Source organism: Neoarius graeffei, chromosome 9 (assembly GCF_027579695.1).
Source record: "Neoarius graeffei isolate fNeoGra1 chromosome 9, fNeoGra1.pri, whole genome shotgun sequence".
Classification (NCBI taxonomy): domain Eukaryota; kingdom Metazoa; phylum Chordata; class Actinopteri; order Siluriformes; family Ariidae; genus Neoarius; species Neoarius graeffei.
This window is the reverse complement of record NC_083577.1, coordinates 50,874,554-50,897,037: the sequence shown is the minus strand read 5'-3', so window position 1 is coordinate 50,897,037 and position 22,484 is coordinate 50,874,554. Positions and strand designations below refer to the sequence as shown.

The following is a 22,484-nucleotide window of genomic DNA, read 5'->3' as shown; positions in this document are numbered from 1 at the left end:
TTCTGGGAAGGGTGAGCTGGTCCCTTTCATAACTCATGGGGTCTGCTGTATGAATTACCAGTGCTGTCACGTATTTGCTGAATCAGTTAATATCTGATAAAAACTTTATTTGCTATTCTGTTGTAAGCCTACAGTTTCCTCTATATGGTGATTCATGAATGTGAGATAAATCAGAGTCCAGAAATCTACAAACGATAGCCTGTACACAAAACACTTGTAAGAAATATAAATTTTATGTGATGATCAGAGGATCGTCACTCATTACCTACAACAAACCCAAAGCAGTAAAAACATTTTATAAATTATACAGACTCTGTTCTTCATTAGGGGTGGCACAGTGGTGTAGTGGTTAGCACTGTTCCCTCACAGCAAGAAGGTCCTGGGTTCGAGCCCAGCGGCTGGTGAGGGTCTCTGTGTGGAGTTTGTATGTTCTTCCCATGTCTGTGTGGGTGTGCTCCGGTTTCCCCCAAAGACATGCAGGTTAGGTTAACTGGTGGCTCTAAATTGACTGTAGGTGTGAATGGTTGTTTGTCTCTGTGTCAGCCCTGCGATAACCTGGCAACTTGTCCAGGGTGTACCCCACCTCTCACCCATAGTCAGCTGGGATAGGCTCCAGCTTGCCTACGAGCCTGTAGAACAGGATAAGCAGCTACAGATAATGGATGGATGGATCAGAGGATCATTGCTCATTACCTACAACAAACACAAAGCAGTAAAAACATTTTATAAATTATACAGACTCTGTTCTTCATTAGGGGTTAGCACTAACTAATGAATGTAGTGGTTAGTACTGTCACCTCACAGCAAGAAGGTCCCGGGTTCGAGCCCAGCGGCCAGCGAGGGCCTTTCTGTATGGAGTTTGCATGTTCTTCATGTGTCTGCATGGGTTTCCTCCGGGTGCTCCGGTTTCCCCCACAGTCCAAAGACATGCAGGTTAGGCTAATTGGTGGCTCTAAATTGACCGTAGGTGTGAATGTGAGTGTGAATGGTTGGTTGTCTCTGTGTCAGCCCTGCAATAACCTGGCGACTTGTCCAGGGTGTACCCCACCTCTCACCCATAGTCAACTGGGATAGGGTCCAGCTTGCCTGATAATGGCTACAGATGATGGATGGATGGAAATTGTAGAAAGAGGTAATGCCAACATTATAACTTAGTCTGGAAGCTGAATTTTGACAATAAGCTTAAAACATATTAGCGCATAAAGAAGGCTATTCATTGAGCGGGTGCATGAGACTGCACAGGAACTCATCAAATAGTGTCATGAAACTAATGCAATAAAATCTGAAACTGTAACTAATGGCGGCATGGTGGTGTAGTGGTTAGCGCTGTCGCCTCACAGCAAGAAGGTCCTGGGTTCGAGCCCCGTGGCCGGCGAAGGCCTTTCTGTGTGGAGTTTGCATGTTCTCCCCGTGTCCGCGTGGGTTTCCTCCGGGTGCTCCGGTTTTCCCCACAGTCCAAAGACATGCAGGTTAGGTTAACTGGTGACTCTAAATTGACCGTAGGTGTGAATGCGAGTGTGAATGGTTGTCTGTGTCTATGTGTCAGCCCTGTGATGACCTGGCGACTTGTCCAGGGTGTACCCCGCCTTTCCCCCGTAGTCAGCTGGGATAGGCTCCAGCTTGCCTGCGACCCTGTAGAACAGGATAAAGCGGCTAGAGATGATGAGATGAGACTGTAACTAATGTTTACACCTGGGCGGCATGGTGGTGTAGCCGTTAGCACGGTCACCTCACGGCAAGAAGGTTCTGGGTTCGAACCCAGCGGCCGGCGAGGGCCTTTCTGTGTGGAGTTTGCATGTTGTCTGCGTGGGTTTCATCTGGGTGCTCTGGTTTCCCCCACAATCCAAAGATATGTGGTGAGGTTAATGTGGGACGGCCTTGGACTGACTCCCAACTGCTCCCCGGGCGCTGTTAGCATGGCCGCCCACTGCTCTGGGTATATGTGTGTGTTCACTGCTTCAGATGGGTTAAATGCAGAGAGGAAATTTCACAAGTGTGTGATGAATAAAGTTGTGCTTTCTTTCTAAAAACACTATTCGTCCGTTCGCCACTGTGAGTGAAGTGTATCAGCCATATTTTACCTCAGAAAACTTGTATAAAACCGTCCCTTTCGGGTGTGAAAAGGCATAGGAGCACTTTGCACTGCACAGAAGTGTACTATAAAGTATTTGGATACTGGAATGTGGTTGGAGCGTGAAGGAGCGAGTGGCTCGACTCTGCGGAAGGGGGTGATAGAGAGATAGAGGGGGAGATATGGGGAGGGCAAAAGACTGGAAAACTCAAACATCTTGGTTGCTGCACAGCACAGAGGCTCAGACTCCGCTCAGAAAAGTTTTTAACGGACCAACTTTCTTGTGGAAGACGAAACACACACACAGAGAGACAGACAGACACACACACTGTGCATCTCTTTCTGTCCGATGTGTGCGTGATGGACTGCAGAAGTTTGCCGCTGCGGGGGAAAAAGGCATAAAGATCGAGCTGAAGAAGCACATTGTTCTCTGTTCAACCCTGAGCGCTGAAGATTGAAGAACATGAGTGGATTTTCAGTTCAGCTTCCAAGCGAGAAACCGCGATCTGCTGCTTCTGATCATAGTTAAGTTCAAGCAAAGTTAGTCTGCAGGAGCGAGGTGAGCTGCTCGACTCTCTTCACTTTACACTTCAGACTTTTAGAAAACTTAAACACACTGCACTTTGTGTTCATGCACAACTTTCTCTCAGGCCAGTTTATAAAACCTACATCCGGTTACACTACTGATCGACGAATAACATTCAGTACATAGGCTACAATAACACATCTGCACGCTGAATATGTGAACAGCTGGAGTGCTATTTCCTCATAACTGATACATATATATTCTCTCTCTCTCTCTCTTTCTCTCTCTGTTTGTTGGTTTATTTAATACTGCTGTGCTTGTGCAACCTCACTGTAGACCCATTCAAAAACATTCCAAAAATCAAGACTACCCCATTATTATAGATCCATGGCTGCCACAAGTTATTTAAGTTTGCAGTCCACATTATACTAGGCAATAGATCTCTGTAAAATGGATGTTTATTTGAGTTATAGTGTGCATGTCAATTTCAAGAAAAAGCAACACACTGAATGTGTGTGTGTGTGTGGTGGTGTTGGTGGTGTGCTGCATGTGTTAAATTTAATGTGATGCCCAGTTGAGAACATTAGCATAAGAAAAAAGGTCTTAGTGAATTTGCCATTGTGTGGAATGAGGAGTTCCAACAGTCAGAGACAGAGCGAATGAAAGGGTGTAAAGAAATGATGGGCTATTCAGATTATTCAGCCCCGCTTGGTCTCTGGTCATGAGCCTCTGAGATGTGGGACGGCTGCATCACTTTCATGTCTTAGGCCTGCTTTTCTCTGCATATACTTTAAGACTCTCTCGTTCTTTCTCTCTTTGGTGTGTAAAATTTAATGAACATCAGAAAAAGGGAACCTTAGAAAACAAGTATGAATGCGATCTACTAGGCAGTACTAGAGGAGGTGTAAAAAATGCAAGTGACAGCTTAGTAAAAAGTCTCTCATCCTGAGGTACAGGACTTCACTTTATGTGTGTAAAGCAAACAGGCAAAGGTGGTGTAATGTCTTTAGATCATGTACATTGCACTTTACTCATTTCATCATGTGGTTTTTAAGTGTAAATAGTGAGCCGTTATTGTTGTTTTGTGTTTCCTGACAACGTTCTCTACTAATTAACTCCGCTTGTTAAAAAAAAAAAAACATTGGGATTAATTAGATTACAAAAACTGAGAAAATGCATGCGAAGCACACTGATTTTGAACCCAGCATTTTTGGCATTATTTTAATCAATTAATGTATGTTCAGTTTGGATTGGATTTGTAGAATAATTTTGAAAAAGGTCACATTCAAGGATGTATTTGAAACGATCTCAGTTTTACCAAAGGTCACCAGTATACAGTACACAAACAGTTAATACTGTTCAGCTTAAATTAAAACAGTCATGATATCATCCAGTGTTTAGAGAGCTGTAATGTTTATCGAATAGAAAAGTTGTGTATTACAAAAGTTAGACCTATAGTCATCATGTGAATATAGTATTACTGTCACAGAGGTGGTTCTAGAATTCCCCCCATGGGGCTGGGGGGTTGGGTTACAAAGGTATTAACGTAATGTACCAGATGAGGATATACATTTGTGGTGGGCTCACACAGATTTCAGAAAAGGCAACTGAAAGAGTAATAAACAGTAAACGTTAACCTGCAAGACTACAAGGCATTATTAAATTAATTTTGCATGTCAGTTTTGTCTTTGCATTACTTTTATCATTAAACAAGACTGGCTATTTTAAATATAATTAGAAACATATTAAATAAAGTGTAATACCATCCATCCATTATCTGTTACCACTTATCCTGTGCAGGGTCATGGGCAAGCTAGAGCCTATCCTAGCTGACTATGGGCGAGGGGGGGGGTATACACCCTGGACAAGTCACCAGATCATTGCAGGGCATAAAGTGTAATACTCTAAATATTATTATTACTATTATTAATAATCATCATCATCTTCATTTCTGGCAGTATGGTGGTGTAGTGGTTAGCACTGTCACCTCATAGCAAGAAGGTTCTGGGTTCAAGCCCAGCAGCCGACGGGGGCCTTTCTATGTGGAGTTTGCATGTTCTGTCCTTGTCTGTATGGGTTTCCTCCACAGCCCAAAGACATGCAGGTTAGGCTAATTGGTGGCTCTAAATTGACTGTGAATGTGAATTGGTGTTTGTCTCTGTGTGCCAGCCCTGTGATGCTTTGGTGACTTGTCCAGGGTGCACTCTGCCTCTCGCCCATAGTCGGCTGGGATAGGCTCCAGCTTGCCCATGACCCTGCACAGGATAAGTGATTAGAGATAATGGATCTTCATTTCTGTTTAAAATGCTGTACATTAATGTGTACTACATTTTAAAATGATATTTTGACCCTGTTTGAAAGCTAATTAGGATTTGAGTTTGTTTATCACCAGCATCTTCTTTCTATTTACGCCACATTCTCTGAGTATGCTGCAAATCCACTCATGCTGGACATGTCCCAGACTGTAACATTCATAAAAAAAATCATTGGAAGGAATGGCCAAAAGCTCTGTCATTCTGACTCACTCTGAACATGTATTCAGTTACTTCCCTCCACTGACTTTAACCTTTTATTTCTTGTTGTGGCTTTGCTGTGCTGTTTGGATGCTACTATATGCCCACAACCTGGCAAGATGAATTAACTTTGTCATCTTTTCTGGTTTGTGTGTTTTTGGGATGTGAAAATGAAAGTGCTGCAGCATGGGAGTGTAATTGAATGTAAATAATATGAGTATTTAAAAATGGATTAATCAGGCAAAAAAAAAAAACCTTGCCTCTTCTTGAGAAAGGGTGTCACATTTCTGCTACTGTATCATGTAGGATTCTGATCACATGTCAGCCCTGCAGAGTTTTCAATCCTTACTTAGTTGTAATGTCTGCCCATTAGGTGGGCAGGGGGGGCTGAGTGGTCCTCATACCAGAGTCCTTGTGTCTGGGACAATGTTAGTGTCAGATCTCAGATCTGTTAGCCGAAACTATGAGGAGTATCTTGTATCTCCATGTGAATTGATGGGACCTCCAGTGAACTGAAAAACAGCAGAGTTTCATACAAATCTGCAGTGTTCTTCATGGTGAGTACAGCTGGAGATGGTGGTAAGCTGTTGAGGAAACTGAAGAGTGTGAAAAGTGCTAACTCCTTACATGTCTTTCTGCGCTCAAAGAGTGCACTTTGAGTTTTAGCTCTTCAGCACTGGCCATTAGGGCATAGGACAATTCTAGCATTTTTGTGACCACTGTCAGAGGTCCTTCTAGACATCTGCTTCATTATCACATGAGTAGCTGGGGTTAATTAAGACCACATCATATCCTGTATTCAGTGCTGAAAAGGATTCTTCGTGCTTTTTACCATCCTAGGGCATTGTTTGATCTTGTTTTTGTCATCAAAGAAATCACCCAAAGTGCATACTTATCTTTGCAAGTATCTATGAACACATCTATTGATTATTTTTTTCTGAAACTATTCCAGACCTAAAAATACACTCACTGGCCACTTTATTAAGTACACCTATACACCTGCCTGCTGTTTTATGCAGGTATCTAATCAGCCAATCCTTTGACAGCAGCACAATGCATAAAATTATGGACATATAAATCAAGAGCTTCAGATAATGTTCACTTCAATCATCAGAATGGGAAAAATTGTGATCTCTGTGACTTTCACTGTGGCATGGGTGTTGGTGCCAGATGGACTGGTTTGAGTATTTCAGAAACTGCTGATCTCCTGGGGTTTTCACACACAACAGTCTCTAGAGTTTACACAGAATGGTGCAAAAAAAAAAAGGTGAGTGACAGTCTGTGGGTGGAAACACCTTGTTGATAAGACAGGTCAGAGGAAAATGGTCAGATTGGTTTGAACTGCCAGGAAGGATATAGCAACTCATATAATAACGCTTTACAACCATGGTGAGCAGAAAAGCATCTTCTGAAACAGCAGAAGACCACATTGGGTTCCACTCCTGCCAGCCAAGAACAGGGATCTTAGAATCAAGAACAAGTTCCTGTTAAAGTGGTCAGTGAGTGTATCTGCCCCGTTAAAATGTACTAGTCCTTCAGAAAAAGTCACAAGAATAGCATGCATATATATATATATATATATATATATATATATATATATATATATATATATATATATATATATATATATATACACACACTTTTTTTGGACATTTTCAATTTTATTTCAAAAAGTTGTATGTAAGGACTAAAACATGATTGTACATGCTGTTATAGGAAGTAGTGACAGGGTGTAGTGTAATAACAGTCCAATGCAATTTATTTATTTATTATGTTGATTGTTTTCTATATCAGCATATTTAAAAATTTTCTATACCTTTTATATTTTACCAACAATTAAAAAAAATGTTAACAATTAACAATCCATAATTTGTTACATTTAGTGTTGTGGGATGTGCATTATGGACATTCCTGTTATTACTTTTATTATAACAGCTATAAACAGTCATCCTCTGACCAGCATTTCTTTTTTTCCGCTTTCCCATGGTAGAAAACCTAAAGGAACCACTCTGCTTGTTAAGTCCCTTTCACATACAAAATTCGTTAATGTATGAGATAAAAACAACACGGACTAGATACATTTTCATTCCCATTCAGTCTTCCATCATGTAAATGTAATGGATATCGTGTATTCCCACCATTGTGAGACTGGATATGACATATAATTAATGAGATGGCAAGTACATTGTTGTGAAAAGCCCAAGCTGAGGCATTCACTCGTGAGCAACATGGCATGAGTTGAGCTGCATCACGTCTCTGTTGAGAAGTTCTCTTCCTGTTTCTGAACATTTGTTTTGTTCAAGCAAAGGCTATCATCCGTATCTGCTAAGTCACTCAAGCATGCAAGCATGACCCCTTGAACTATTCACCCAGAATGCAATGCGCCATGTTGTAGTTGCCTGTTCTCTATAGACGGTATTAACTACAGACACCTGCTTTCACTTTTTTCACTTATTACTCGCCTTATTTAAACCCCAGCTTCTGTTGTCTTGTGTTTGTTTTTATTTTCCACACCAATGCTCGTTCTTTTCCTCACTTCTACTGTCATGCTTTCATGTCTAGTGTTTTTTGTTGCTTTGACTATCCTGTGTAAACAGAAGGTTTCTGCCCTTGCCTCTGTCTCCATGCCTCAACCATGATAAAAATATTGAGTGGAAATGTCAGAATCCCATTCATGAGTGTCAAAGGGCAGGCACTTACTGATGTAAGCACAGAGAAGAGCAGGGAAGTAGACGGTCAACAAAGCCAAGACAGAAGCAAGGTCAGGAAACAAGCGTAGGTCGGGCGATCGGCAAACAACGTAGAATAGGCGAGACAGGAATCGTAGTAGAATAGCACAAGCAAAAAGTCAGAAAACAGAGAGACAAACAGGAGAATGCAAGGCTTGATATGTACTGGGTAAACAGGACGATACTCCGCACTGGGGTGTTGTGTGAATGTGACTTAAGTAGGTGGAGTGCTGATTAGGAGAATGCATGACAGCTGTAATTAATATTCAGGTGACAGAGGGCACTGTGGTTCTTGGGGATTGTAGTTCTGAGTGTCCATGTTTGTAGTTTGTGTGTTTTCAGCGGAGTTACTGACAATGAGAGAGAGAGAGAGCACATTCACATAACTTTTATTACAGTATATTGTTCTGTTTTATTTTTAGTTACTGTTGATGTCATATTATATGTAGTTTATAAATGAAACTTTATCATAGGTATCTATGTACAGAAAAAAACAAGCTTTATTTATGGTTTGCTCCTATCTGCATATTCAGCTATCTGCATTAGATCTTGGAACATATCCCCTGTGGATATGGCACTCCCACTGAATCTGCCGGTGTTTTCTTTGTTTGTTGTTTTGAGTTCACTGCTGGTTGCTTTACATTGAGGCCGTATGAGCAGTACCGTCGCAATATCACTACATCATCATTTATGTCACCGCCAGCAACATCACAACATGTAAAACTGACAGTTCTAATTCCCGCTGGAGCTGAAACAAAAGATTTACGTAAATGTTACTAGGTCGACAGGGGATAGATTAATGTTTCGACTTTGCCTTTTTACTCCCATTCCCACAGGACACCATTACAGCTTAATAATGGAAAATATACGGTTTTCACTGTGAGTGGGGATGGGGTATAACAAAACTCTGTGACATTGGAGACTCCTTCCATAAGTACTAACTAAAGTCTCCTTACAGAAAGATTGCCCATGATATGAATGGTTATATACAGTATTTTACTTTGTTAAATATTTTTTATAGTCAGTTTAGGCTGAAATTATGTGGACCATCCACCATGCTAATCCCTGTGAATGAGTTGTTACTATAAAAATGATAAAGTATTAGAATGAAGGCATTGAAATAAATCTGTGATTTGCCTTGCAACTGACACTATGGTCAGTTGTTGTTATAGAAAATTAAATCTTCTGATCAGGTTTGATAATTAAGTATCCCTGCAGTATAACTTAATTTATCATAGCTTGTCGGAAATAATATCATATGAGAATAAAGGCATGCATGTCTTAGCATATTTAGAGTCTACTGAAATTAATAAGGTAATGGTAGGTGGAGGTTACACTCCATAATATTGAAAATGAATAACAGAAAAATAACATTTACATTTATTTTGTAATTTTTCTGTTCAACACGGTATATGATCTTATAGCCTAGTAGTAGAGTAGCCAATCAGAGCGTGTGCTTGCTCATATCCAGCGAATGTGGATAGAATAAATATATATATATATTCCATCAGTCTCACCATTTTACTTTGACCTACATTGTACTCTTTTTCTTTGTTTAATCCTCTGGTCTCCCACTCTAAAAATGAAAATATCATCAGATGAAATCACACTGTTTAAACAAAGTCTTATATAATCTGGCATATCTGGGAATGATTCTGTCCACAGGACAATGTTAGCATTTCCTGAACCAAACGTCCACCTGTGATTCATATGAAGACCAGTCAGAGTGTGTGGAGGATGGCGTTATTTCATTACTTGACCAAGAGTAAACCCTATACTTTACCAAAATGATATGTATTTTTGAGTAATTGAGAGAAAAGCTTTGCAGTGTATCTTATTTTTAAACTATGAGAACAGTTATTCATACAATTAATCTTGGGTTGACAAACTTTAGAATGAGCTAATGCATGAACATTGCTCTTGCTCAACTTCTGACTCATTAAAGAGAGTGATGAGGATGTAGCTGAAGGCACAGTGAACTTTTAGCACCACATATAATTGTGTGTCATAATCTGTGGTGTGTGAAAAATATGTATTTTGATTTTTAGAGGGGGGCGGCACGGTGGTGTAGTGGTTAGCGCTGTCGCCTCACAGCAAGAAGGTCTGGGTTCGAGCCCCGTGGCTGGCGAGGGCCTTTCTGTGTGGAGTTTGCATGTTCTCCCCGTGTCTGCGTGGGTTTCCTCCGGGTGCTCCAGTTTCCCCCACAGTCCAAAGACATGCAGGTTAGGTTAACTGGTGACTCTAAATTGACCGTAGGTGTGAATGTGTGTGTGAATGGTTGTCTGTGTCTATGTGTCAGCCCTGTGATGACCTGGCGACTTGTCCAGGGTGTACCCCGCCTTTCTCCCGTAGTCAGCTGGGATAGGCTCCAGCTTGCCTGCGACACTGTAGAACAGGATAAAGCGGCTAGAGATAATGAGATGAGATTTTTAGAGGTTGACAGTGTACTGTGCATCTGTATAGAACCATACATGAGGATCAGCTTATATGTACAAGATAATTTATTCCTGAAGGCTAAGTATAACCACATGATGTTCTGTTTCACTCGGGCAAGGGCTTAACTGCAGCCAGCAGTGAAAGGGTCATCATAATGGTCATGGTGACATCTTCATGGTCTGTAAGTTGCCTTGCTGTTGCTTTCCTTTACCAACATAGACTTAAACAATGGCACACTGTTTCACGTGGTTGTTGCCAGTGCTAATCTGATGCAGAAGCCTATACTGAACTGTACGGAGCCCTCTGGCAGGTTGGTAAAGCCTTCTTAAGGGAAGTCTTCTGTTTTCACTTCCAATTCAGGATTATTGGAAGTGAAGCAGACAATGTAAGCCAGTTGTGATTTATTCAGTGGCCTCCCATAGCCCAAACGTGACTTGCCAGGAATGAAGTGGGTGGATGGATCTCCCCATTATGTTCCAAAGGATGAGCAGGAGCATCTGAGAGGAGTGTTGAACCCCTGCCAGGCCACAGACTCCTCTCTAGCCATGGAAGATGAGTCGTACGTGTTGAGCAAGGAGAAGCCATGTGGTAGTCTTTAGCAATCAGCTCATCCCACTCACTGACATACACATCCACTCCCTCTTATGGCCTTTTGCTGAACGCTGTGCTGGACCTATGCCAAGCTAAGGCTGTTCACTAAGGAATTCATTCATTATGTCCAGTAATATCAAGATCATCTACTATCCTGTCATCATCTGCCAACACCTAGTGTAACTAAATTATGTAGCTCTTTATAGTGTGTACAGCACTTCTCTCCGAAACATACTCTGTCAAGGGTTTAAGGTTTATAAAAGGGCCACATGGGGAAGTTAACACACTTTCATTGTGGTTTTCATGCTGTAGGGTGCTGAACTGGACACCTTCTTAGAGCAGCTGGCTTGTAGGTGATCAGATCAAAGACTATACTTGCGTAGGATTGTCAAACAGCTGGTATGTTTCTCGTCTGCACACACATGCAGCATTATGCTGAGCAGCCCCTCTTTCCTGTTCTCAGTTGACACACTGCTGACTCACAACTCAGACAATAGTTCAGACAGATGGATATCTCACACTGAGTGGTAAAATACACTGAGCCATGGTGACAGTGTTGAGAAATTTTCAGGATGCAGTCTGACATTTTGAACATTGCTAATTGCCTGGTGTTGGTGAAGAATGCACTTTATCACAAGTCCTTTCAAAATAAATTATCAGTTTACATAGTATCCCACAATCATGATGGCAAAACTAGCTTACAGTGTCTTGGAAAGGTATTCATCCTCCTTGGTGTTTGTCCTGTTTTGTCGTATTACAAGCTAGAATTAAAATGGATTTTTGGGGGGTTAGCACCATTTGATTTACACAACATGCCTACAATTTTAAAGATGAAAATTGTTGTTCTATTGTGACACAAACAATAATTAAGATGAAAAAACAGAAATCTATAGGTAGAGGTGAATAGGTATTCACCCCCCCAAAGTCAGTACTTTGTAGAGCCACTGTTTGTTGCAATTACAGCTGCAAGTCTCTTGGGGTATGTCTCTATTAGCTTAACACATCTAGTCACTGTGATTTTTGCCCATTCCTCAAGGCAAAACTGCTCCAACTCCTTCAAGTTAAATGGGTTGCATTGGTGTACAGCAGTCTTCAAGTTATACCACAGATTCTCAATTGACTTGAGGTCTGGGCTTTGACTAGGCCATTCCAAGACATTTAAATGTTTCCCTTTAAACCACTCCAGTGTAGCTTTAGCAGTATGTTTAGGGTCATTGTGCTGCTGGAATGTGAACCTTCGTTTCAGTCTCAAACCTCTGGCTGACTCAAACAGGTTTTCCTCCATAATTGCCCTGTATTTAGTGCCATCCATCTGTCCTTCAGCCCTGGCCAGCTTTTCTGTCTCTGCAGATGACAAATATCCCCACAGCATGATGCTGCCACCACCATGCTTCATTGTAGGAACGGTGTTCTCAGGGTGTTGGGTTTGCGCCACACATGGCATTTCCTGTGATGACCAAACAGATCAATTTTAGTCTCATTTGACCAGAGAATCTTCTTCCATGTGTTTGGGGAGTCTGCCACATGTTGTTGGGCAAACTCCAAATGTGTTTTCTTCAGCAATTACTTTTTTCTGGCCACTCTTCCATAAAGCCCCACTCTGTGGAATGTACAGCTTAAAGTGGTCCGATGGGCAGATACTCCCATCTCTGTGGATCTCTGCAGCTCCTTCAGTGTTACCTGTGGTGTCTTTGTTGCATCTCTGATTAATGCCCTCCTTGCCTGGTCTGTGAGTTTTGGTGGGTGGCCTTCTCTTGTCAGGTTTGTAGTGGTGCCATATTCTTTCCATTTTGCTATAATGGGTTTAATGGTGCTCCGTGGGATAGTCAAAGTTTGGGATATTTTTTATAACCCAACCCTGATCTATACTTCTCCACAACTTTGTCTCTGACCTGTTTGGAGGCTCCTTGATTTTCATGTTGCTTGCTTAGTAGTGTTGCAGAGTCAGGGTCCTTCCAGAACAGGTTGATTTATACAGACATCATGTGACAGATCATGTGACACTTTGATTGCACACAGGTGGATCTTAATCAGCTAATTATGTGACTTATGAAGTGAATTGGTTGGACCAGCTCTTATTTAGGGGTTTCATACGAAAGGGGATGAATACTTATGCACACTCCAGATTTCTGTTTTTTCATCTTGATTATTGTTTGTGTCACAATAAAACAATAATTTTCACCTTTAAAGTGGTAGGCATGTTGTGTAAATCAAATGGTGCTAACCCCCCAAACATCCATTTAATTCCAACTTGTAATGTGACAAAACAGGACAAACACCAAGGGGGATGAATACGTTTGCAAGACACGATGTGTCATCATGTCAAACTCTGTGTCTGACATCAGACTCTGCATCTACATTGCTGGAAACTGATGAGAAAGAAGTAGTACAAAGTGTGGCTTCATTTCATGAAGAAAGATGACAACAATGCTACTTTCAGTATCTGTAAAATGACTATTTAGAATAAGGGTAGAAACACAAGCCATATGTCGAAACATCTTTCGATGCAAAATTCCAGAAATATTTGACACTACGTATCAGTGCCACTGCTTGCCAGCCAAGCAGCAGGTCCATCACCGACAGTAAATAACATTATCCATGTTATTAACATGTTATAATAACATTAGCGCAATGCAGGCAAGCTTACTTAGCAGGTTTAGCAGATCCTCCCAGATAAATTTTAGCTGAACTTTGCAAATCTTCTCAGAGAAAGCAGGCATGCTCATTTTTCTGCAGAAGAATTATTGATTTTGTGTGCAAGTTTTACATTTGGTTCAAGCTTATTCCCTTTTGAAAAGGAGCAGTGAAATTTATTTTACCATATTCAAATGTTATTATGCAGGCAAGGTACACTGTATTAATAAAACAGCTGCACTGACTCTGAAAACTTGTGTAGGCCTTTTTTCACACAGAAAATTGACCAGGAATCGAAAAGCGATAAAGAATTGGACTGATAAGCAGAATCAGTAATGGCATCAATGTCATAAAATCTTACCAGTTCTCATCCCTAGCCATGCTACAGTAGCTGCACCAATCTGGCTTATGCAGTTAGGTTTTGGTAGGCATCCAAAATGGCTATGCTGGTAGACCAGGGGCCGTATTCACAAATAATCTTAAGGCTAAAAGTAGCTCCTAACAGGCGAATTTAGGAGAAACTCCTAAAAATAAAGGGCGTGTCAGGTGTAACTTTAGGACTCCTAATTTTAAAAAATAAGAGTTATTCACAAAACATTTTAGGCCTAAAAGTAGCACTTATGTCTGGGAGAGCTTAAAAGGAGCCCAGAGGACTCCTAACTCACTAAGACCTAGTCACAAAAAGTCCTAAAATGGCTGCTGTCATTCCACGATGCAATGTTTTAGAGACGTTAGATGATAGAGAATTATTAAAAAGATACCGATTGGATCGTGAAGGGATAGAAGTTGTAGTTGAGTTGGTGAGGGACGCAATAATGTCCCCAACTAACCGAAACAACCCGATAACGCCGGAGTTGAAGTGTTTGTCAACACTCTGGTATTTGACTACGGGGAAAATGCAGCTCTGCAACACGGATAATTTAGGACTATCACAGCCATCAGTAAGCCGTTCCATCAATCAAACCATCAACGCGCTCAGTAGACCCCATATAATCCGTCAGTTTATCCGGTTCCCTTTAGATCATCGCCATCAACAAAGGATCAAAGGCAACTTTATGGAGATTGCAGGTATGCCCGGTGTGATCGGTGCCATTGATGGGACGCATATAAGAATAATTGCGCCCTCTCAGGATGAATACGTCTTTGTCAATCGCAAAAAATTTCATTCAATAAATGCACAAATTGGGCGGCACGGTGGTGTAGTGGTTAGCGCTGTCGCCTCACAGCAAGAAGGTCCTGGGTTCGAGCCCCGGGGCCGGCGAGGGCCTTTCTGTGTGGAGTTTGCATGTTCTCCCCGTGTCCGCGTGGGTTTCCTCCGGGTGCTCCGGTTTCCCCCACAGTCCAAAGACATGCAGGTTAGGTTAACTGGTGACTCTAAATTGACCGTAGGTGTGAGTGTGAATGGTTGTCTGTGTCTATGTGTCAGCCCTGTGATGACCTGGCGACTTGTCCAGGGTGTACCCCGCCTTTCGCCCGTAGTCAGCTGGGATAGGCTCCAGCTTGCCTGCGACCCTGTAGAAGGATAAAGCGGCTAGAGATAATGAGATGAGATGAAATACACAAATTGTCTTTGACTCACATTACACCATACTGGACATTGTTGCGAAATGGCCCGGATCAACACACGATTCAAGAATATTGATAGAGAGTGGTTTGAGGCAGCTTTTCGAGGGGCACCACGTACCAGCTGGATGTCATTTGCTGGGGGACAGTGGATATCCATGCAAAAGGTGGCTACTGACTCCTTACCTCGATCCACAGCCGGGACCACAGTTAAGTTATAACAGGTAAGGTTGTCATGACTGCACAGTATTAAGGCTATTTACAATTCATACAATTCCATATCATTACTTAAAGACTGCACACACATTTAACAATGTTTACTGTTTTCTTGGTGTATGTTAGAGCACACAAAAGGACACGCAGTGTTGTGGAGAGAGGAATAGGCCAAATGAAATGCAGATTTCATGTACTACACAGTGAAATAAGACTCAGCCCAGAGAGAGCCAGAAGAGTTATCACTGTGTGTGGTATTCTTCACAACCTCTGCCGGCAAAGGAATATCCCACAGCCGGAGGATAGTGATGATGACAATGACGACAACAATGATGATGATGATGGCAATGAAAATGTGATAAACTTGGATGAAGTGGAACAAAGTGGACTGGCATACAGGGATCACTTTGTGAATACACACTGGTAAGAAAAAAATAAGACAGCAAAACATTTCATCCTGGGTCATTTATTGGGTGTCATTTTTCATTTTGTCTATTAGCAACGTGTAATAGTCGCGCTTTAATTTCAAGAGCCTCTCTTTTTCCTTCAAAACCTTCTTTTGCCTTCTAAGCACAGGTATTTCCATCTTCATTTTTTTTTCCATCAGGGGTGAGAAACTGGCACCTGCAGCAGGAAGGAGAGGGGTGGCAGGAGGAGACAGAGGCCCACTGGAGGGAGATGCTGCAGCTGGAAGAGTGCATGGAGGAGATGGAAGAGGACGTGGGAGACGAGGAGGATGACGTGGGAGACGAGGAGGACGTGGGAGAGGAAGAGGAGGACGTGGGAGAGGAAGAGGAGGATCTTCTAGGTGTTGATCCTCCTGTGCCCTAGGGAGGAGATATTGTTATTAGGATAACTTTGTGAGCACATTTTTGAGAGCTGGGTGTTGTTTACTCTTTCATTAAATATCACTATGCATACATTTCAGTGTCTGATTATTGCACAATGCTTACGCCTCTATCTGTGACAATAACTGCATTGCTGGGTCAGCAGCACCCTCAATACCAGTGATGCTTGTATCTGACCCCAACACGCTGTACACCACTGATGTAACTGGGGACAGAGGCTTTGGTGCTGAGCCTTCTCCTAAAATATCTCATCTCATTATCTCTAGCCGCTTTATCCTGTTCAACAGGGTCGCAGGCAAGCTAGAGCCTATCCCAGCTGACTACGGGCGAAAGGCGGGGTACACCCTGGACAAGTCGCCAGGTCATCACAGGGCTGACACATAGACACAGACAACCATTCACACTCACATTCACACCTACGGTCAATTTAGAGTCACCAGTTAACCTAACCTGCATGTCTTTGGACTGTGGGGGAAACCGGAGCACCCAGAGGAAACCCACGCGGACACGGGGAGAACATGCAAACTCCACACAGAAAGGCCCTCGCCGGCCACGGGGCTCAAACCCAGACCTTCTTGCTGTGAGGCGACAGCGCTAACCACTACACCACCGTGCCGCCCCTCCTAAAATATGCATAGAATATTTCAATGACATGGAAAGCAGGCTACCTCACATAAACATCTTCATATCACTATAGCACTTTGGATAACAGAGTCTACCAAGAACCTAAACATAAATATTATGTTGCATTTAGCTTTTGTAAATTGCATGGTAGGCTAAATAAGCAATGTTAATTTCTACCTGTTTTACTGATGACTCATTTGTAGGCTGCAGTCTCAGTCCTCGAATGAGATTGCAGCGAATACCATCTCTTTTCACAGTCGTCTGCTGTGCGGGAGACTCCGGGGAACGCAGCATTCATATTGAACAAGACACTTTCCCATGCATCCCTCTTAGTTTTGCTTGTTACCCCGAAGCCAAATTTTCCTTTTATTGTTTTGCATTCAAGCACCAACTGGGCCAGGAGCAGCAACTGGTCCTGGGACCAATTGGGCTTTCGTTTCTGTCTAGGCGTTTCGTCCATTATGGAAAACAAATTTGGGTTACGTGCGTGCTGACATTTAAAGTATGCAACATATTGTCCTAAATTGGATAATTGTCCTATTGAATAAGTGGCCTACGTGAACAACTAACAAGGCAAAGGGCGCTTTTATTCCCTTGACAATTTACACACCGCAGTCTTCTTATTTTTATTTGTCAAAAGCATCATTTTTGGGTTTGCACTTAATTCTCTTCATACATGTATTTCTCTATCCATTATGTTTTCATAGGCTTTCTCATCCAGCTTTGAAGACTATTTCCTTATTTTCACTTGATGCATTACTTATGACTTTCCAATGAGCCGCCCTGTCACTCAACAACCAATCACCGTTGTCATTGCGTCTAAGCTCGTGCATGTGAATTGACGTCATCCATAGCAACAAAGAGTTACTCTTAGGCTACATCCACACGACAACGGCAACGAGATGTTATTTAAAAAAATATCGCGTCCATATGGGCAACGATCAGTAAAATATCAGGTCCATATTGCAACGCAACACTTGCTGAAAACAATGCAATACACATGCCACACCTCTAGGGGCGCTGTAAGACGGTCCCTTCGGAGACACCAGAACAATAGAAGAAGTAAGGACGCATGCGCATAAACTATTATGCGTGAGGTTTCATATTAGCCACAAAGTCAGAAAAATCTGTTCATAAAATTACATTATAATGACCAAATACAATGAAAAGTATTTTTCCAGTCTCACCTGTGAAAGGTAATCCCATGTGATTTCGTTTGGACGGTAAACCTGTTGGTACAGTTAAACGCAGCACATGAATGAGGCATCTTTATTCTCCGCTTTGACCCATCCAATATGGCGGCGAGGATGACGTATGATTCTATGCGGAAGGCGGCGTCTTTAATGGTCCGGAATAAATTGAATGCTACACATTGATGGATTAATTTGTTCTTCTACGCCCTTTTTGAGGAATGTATTGTAGGACTTAAACCAACACCTGAAGAGGTGAGATCGCTCCTTTTTTTCCCTATTTTTGCTGGCGGGATTGACTCTCACTCTCTCACTTTGCACCATTACACAATAAATATTCACAGTGAAAATATTTTGTAAGCGCGTTTCATGAACCAAGTTATAGGATTTGTTGACAACTCGCATCGAGTTCGTTACACTTCTACCCAGCGTGAAGCACTCACAGTCATGTGGTTGTGACGTCATCGTAAACAAATCCGTTCTACTCATCCAGACGACTTCGCAACGGCAACGTTGCCAGATCTTTCCACTCTGGAACCCATTCTCAAAAGATTGCCGCCAGGCCGAAACGATAAACAATTGTATCGGATTCACCTGAATCCGTTGCCGTGTGGACAGGGCCTTAGTTTAAGAGTTCACAGTTTTCTTAACTAAAAGTAGGTCTCAGTGGCTTTGTGAATTACTTTTAAGAAACAACTCCTACATAAAAAGTTTTAGTGCGATTTAGGAGTACTGCTAACGTTAAGATAAAATTCTTTGTGAATACGGCCCCAGATATACAAACATCAGACCAGCAGAGAAGCTATTCCTTCTCCTGTTCAGCTATTTTCAGGTGTGCACAGAAACACCGTGTTATTTGCATTTCTTACAGTTTGTGTTTCACCCTTGATCATTTATTAGCTAACAGTAACATCAACTATATTTCCAAGGACAAGCTAAAAAAATTAAAGGCAAACAAAACCAAAAAAATAAAAGCTAAAACACCACTTGTCGATCATGGCAAGTGCCCTGATGTGCCCCACCGCACATTCAATTTTTTTTTTTAAAGATTAATTTGGGGCTTTTTTCACCTTTATTGGATAGGACAGTGTAGAGACAGGAAATGAGCAGGAGAGGGACTGGGAAATGACCTCAAGTCAGAATCAAACCTGGGTCCCCAGATTTATGGTATGGCACCTTATCCACCTGAGCCATGATGCCCTCACTGTGCATTTAGATTAAAAATAAAACTTTATAATAACAATCTATCCATTTTAGAAGTTATGAAAGGTTTCTCCAGAAAATCTGAAGTAGCCAGCTAAAAAAAAGTAGTAGGTGGCTCAGGAATTTGTGGTGGTGAGCCACCACAGCATGCCAAAGGTGTACTAATGCTAGGGGGGTCTGGGGTATGCTCCCCTAGAAAATGCTGAAATTTACATGCCTTCTGGTGCATTCTCAGCTAATAAATTACTAACCATTTTTCTGTAAAGTACTTGCAAAATATGTCTGAAATTTCCCTCCAAATGTGTGTGTGCTTGGCTTTCTCAGTTACTCTCTGTAGTATGCTGCCTGGCTCTGTAACATAACTACATGGTGTGACATAACTACATACGCTCCAGTGTGGTCATGTGGTCTGGCTCAGCCAATCAGAGCATGAGAATCGATCAACAAATATGGCATCACTTCTGGTCATGCTAGACCCGGATTGAACACAATTTCATGGTGGAATAATTGGATTTGCAGCAAATTATGGGCAGTGGAGACAATATAAATCACTTAAACATTGAAAAGCAAGCTTTTATTTTTTTCTGGGATCAAGTAGCTGGTGTAGACCATCTGTGTAGGTGGAGAAAACCACCGGTCGCCAGCACTTATGGACATCTCTGTTATGATAATGCTAAAAATAAGCTTACCTAGCCGCAGTCATTTGCACTGAAACCGGACATCCGCTTGTGATGTAACCAGCACGCTAGTATGCTGTTTACCTTCGTAACACAGAGCCATCAGATGAAGGCTTTTAATTCTTAAAAAAATAAAATAAAATGCCCAGGCACCACTGCTCTCTCTCTCTGTTCACTGCTTCAGATGGATTAAATACAGAGAAAGAACTTAATTGTGCTGTAATGTAGATGTGACAAATAAAGGATTCTAATTCTAAAAATCTAATCAGAAATTTTCTGTAACCATTTGATTTTTACTGGCAACAAAATATGTGAAGCATATTGCATAAAAAAATCACATAAAAAAGCATGTCATAAAAATTCAAGGAACATTTTTATTTAAAAAACAAAACAAAATAAACAAAAAACAAAACAAAACACTGTGAGTAGCCAATGAGCATTTATAGGCAGCAAAAGACTCCCAAAGGCTGGGTATGTGTCTGCTCACTGTTTACTTTGTCTGTGTGGGTTTTTTTACTGCTTCAGTGATTTTCAATGCTTGACGCTCAGGCATCTTCAGGGTTGTTTGCAACAATTTAGAAGTGATGTATCCACTAGATCTCAGCCTCGGTAAGCCATACAGCATGTAAATTACTTCACAATCTCGAATTGTGTCACGTAATTTGTACTCAGAGCATGACATTTGAACCTCAGACAGAGTAAAATGGCAGCGCCCAGGGAAGTTATATTTTAAAAGAAAAACAATCTGGACACAGTATACAGATACACATATAAACAAGTGAACAATTGAGCATGTCTTTTATGGATATTATATGTCAATATAAAGGAGGGTTTTTTTGTTTTTGGGGTTTTTTTTTGGGGGGGGGGATTTGTTTGCTTTTAGAGTTGCACATGTAAATAAAATAATTTTTGGGAGTGAAAGAGATTTGACAAAAAAAAAATCCAAAAACATTTATGTGCTGTTTATAGGTTTGTTTTCTTTCCTATCCACAGCATGTGCCACTATAAAGGTCTGAATGAGTGGCTGACTTTTGTGAAACTGAATAAAGGATAATATAACCTTTCCTAACATTATATTCCAAAAGTATATTTTGGTTGCATGGTTGGGATTCATAAAGTTAATTGCCTTCCTGCATTGTTTTCATAAACCTATTTTACTTATATTTATGGTGTTACATTATTATGTTAATAAGAGTCATTCATGCAGTGGTTAGCACTGTCACCCTACAGCAAGAAGGTCCTAGGTTCGAACCTCTTGGCTAACGAGGGGCCTTTCTGTATGGAGTTTGCATGTTCTCCCCGTGTCTGTGTGGGTTTCCCCAGGGTGCTCTGGTTTCCCTGACAGTCCAAAAACATGCAGTTAGGCTAACTGGTTTCTCTAAATTGTCCACTGATCAAGCTTGGAGAGGGATGGGCTCTGCCAAGTTTTAAAAAATGCCCTAGACACACCAACGATGAACTGTTAAACTATCATCAATGGTGCCCTTACAGCCCTTGCTGGCTATGGGGGAAAGAAGAAGAAGAAGAGTGGTTCAGGGTGAGAGGAATGACAGCTGAGATTGTGACAGGAAAGTGCTAACAACGCCACTTGGTTTTAGTGATCCAAGCAAATGGTGATCCGAACAAATTCCTTCATGAGCTTTGTAACATGGCAATCAACAGCTGTGACCTAGGAGTCGCACGCAGCATTATAATCAGTGAGCTTCACTTTATTTGAAATCCATTTGTAGCATAAACATACAGTGGTGCTTGAAAGTTTGTGAACCCTTTAGAATTTTCTATATTTCTGCATAAATAGGACCTAAAACATCATCAGATTTTCACACAAGTCCTAAAAGTAGATAAAGAGAACCCAGTTAAACAAATGAGACAAAAATATTATACTTGGTTATTTATTTATTGAGGAAAATTATCCAATATTACATATCTGTGAATGGCGAAAGTATGTGAACCTCTAGGATTAGCAGTTAATTTGAAGGTGAAATTTGAGTCAGGTGTTTTCAATCAATGGGATGACAATCAGGTGTGAGTGGGCACCCTGTTTTATTTAAAGAACAGGGATCTATCAAAGTCTGATCTTCACAACACATGTTTGTGGAAGTGTATCATGGCACGAACAAAGGAGATTTCTGAAGACCTCAGAAAAAGCATTGTTGATGCTCATCAGGCTGGAAAAGGTTACAAAACCATCTCTAAAGAGTTTGGACTTCACCAATCCACAGTCAGACAGATTGTGTACAAATGGAGGAAATTCAATGCCACTGTTACCCTCCCCAGGAGTGGTTGACCAACAAAGATCACTCCAAGAGCAAGGCATATAATAGTCAGAAAGGACATAAAGGACCCCAGGGTAACTTCTAAGCAACTGAAGGCCTTGCTCAAATTGGCTAATGTTAATGTTTATGAGTCCACCATCAGGAGAACACTGAACAACAATGGTGTGCATGGCAGTGTTGCAAGGAGAAAGTCACTGCTCTCCAAAAAGAACACTGCTGCTCGTCTGCAGTTTGCTAAGCATCACGTGGACAATCCAGAAGGCTATTGGAAAAATGTTTTGTGGACGGATGAGACCAAAATAGAACTTTTTGTTTCAAATGGGAAGCGTTATGTTTGGTGAAAGGAAAACACTGCATTCCAGCATAAGAACCTTATCCCATCTGTGAAAC

The 22,484-nt window shown here is 41.5% G+C and overlaps 1 protein-coding gene across 1 annotated transcript in view; it reads left to right on the top strand.

The window, feature by feature from the left end:
* The first annotated feature begins 2,286 nt into the window (after positions 1-2,286).
* The window catches only part of gli2a (GLI family zinc finger 2a), a 113,213-nt gene continuing 93,015 nt past the window's right edge, over positions 2,287-22,484 (top strand). The window contains exon 1 of the mRNA XM_060929750.1: positions 2,287-2,630. The gene's annotated coding sequence lies outside the window, so the exon portion shown is untranslated. The remainder of the gene's footprint in view (positions 2,631-22,484) is intronic.